The following is a 2,151-nucleotide window of genomic DNA, read 5'->3' as shown; positions in this document are numbered from 1 at the left end:
CCCCGTTGTTATGGTCGTCCTTTTAAAAAAACGAGAGCCGCCACCCCAGTCTGCCACTCCATAGTCATAATATAATATAATAAAATATCTTATAGGTGACTGTGTTCTTAATGGAGCTTATGCATTCCTGTGTGGATATGAAATGTGTGTTAGGGCTGTTATGATGATTTAAATGATTGTCTGGGTTCTCATTGTGTTCACTTTCTAGAGGTTTGAGTTGAAATGTTGTTCAAGCTATTTTGCTATTGGTTTCTTATGCTTTGTTTGATGAATAATATAATATAATATAATATAACACAATATAATATAACACAATACAATATGACATAATATCATATAATAGAATATATTAGAATATAACAAAATACAATATGACATAAAATAATATAATGTAATACAATATAGTAAAATATAATATAATACAGTAAAATATAATAATATAATGTAATTTAATGTAATATAATATCATATAATATAATATTGTATTACATAATATAATGTAGTAAAATATAACACAATACAATATGACATAATATCAAATAATATAACACAACACAATACAATATGACATAATATCATATAATATAGTAAAATATAAAACAATGCAATATGACATACTATAACATAATATAATATAATATAGTAAAATATAATAGAATATAATGAAATATAACACAATTCAATTTGACAATATAATATAATGTAATATAATATAATAAAGTAAAATATAATAATATAATATAATTTAGTGTAATATAATATTATATCATATAATATAGTAAAATATAATATAATATAATGAAATATAACACAATTCAATATGACATAATATAATATAATGTAATATAATATATTATAGTAAAATATAATATAATACAGTAAATTATAATAATATAATATAATTTAGTGTAATATCATATCATATAATATAGTAAAATATAATATAATATAGTAAAATATAACAAAATACAATATGACATAATATAATAAAATATATTATAGTAAAATATAATATAATACAGTAAAATATAATAATGTAATATAATTGTAATATAATATCATATCATATAATATAGTAAAATATAATATAATATAGTAAAATATAACACAATACAATATGACATAATATCATATAATATAGTAAAATATAACACAATACAATATGACATAATATAATATCATATAATATAGTAAAATATAATATAATATAGTAAAATATAACACAATACAATATGACATAATATAATATATTATAGTAAAATATAATACAGTAAAATATAATAATGTAATATAATTAAGTGTAATATAATATCATATCATATAATATAGTAAAATATAATAATGTAATATAATTTAGTGTAATATAATATCATATCATATAATATAGTAAAATATAATAATGTAATATAATTTAGTGTAATATAATATCATATCATATAATATAGTAAAATATAATAATGTAATATAATTTAGTGTAATATAATATCATATCATATAATATAGTAAAATATAATAATGTAATATAATTTAGTGTAATATCATATCATATAATACAGTAAAATATAATAATGTAATATAATTTAGTGTAATATAATATCATATCATATCATATAATATAGTAAAAAATATAATATAATATAGTAAAATATAACACAATACAATATGACATAATATCATATAATATAGTAAAATATAATAATGTAATATAATTTAGTGTAATATCATATCATATAATACAGTAAAATATAATAATGTAATATAATTTAGTGTAATATAATATCATATCATATCATATAATATAGTAATAATGTAATATAATATAGTAAAATATAACACAATGCAATATGACATAATATAACATAATATAATATAGTAAAATATCATATAATATAATGTAATATAACACAGTACAATATGACATATAATATATATAGTAAAATATAATATAATATAATAGTAGTATAAAAGTAGTATTAAATGTTTTTGTTATCGGTTATTAAGGACAATGAATAAGTTCGTCAGAGAGTGTGTGTGTGTGTGTGTGTGAGAGAGAGAGAGAGAGAGAGAGAGAGAGAGAGAGAGAGAGAGAGAGAGAGAGAGAGAGAGAGAGAGAGAGAGCGAGAGAGAGCGAGCGAGCGAGCGCGAGCGTCA

This window comes from Notolabrus celidotus, chromosome 21 (genome assembly GCF_009762535.1).
Source record: "Notolabrus celidotus isolate fNotCel1 chromosome 21, fNotCel1.pri, whole genome shotgun sequence".
In the NCBI taxonomy this organism is placed as follows: domain Eukaryota; kingdom Metazoa; phylum Chordata; class Actinopteri; order Labriformes; family Labridae; genus Notolabrus; species Notolabrus celidotus.
This window is presented reverse-complemented; position numbering follows the sequence as displayed.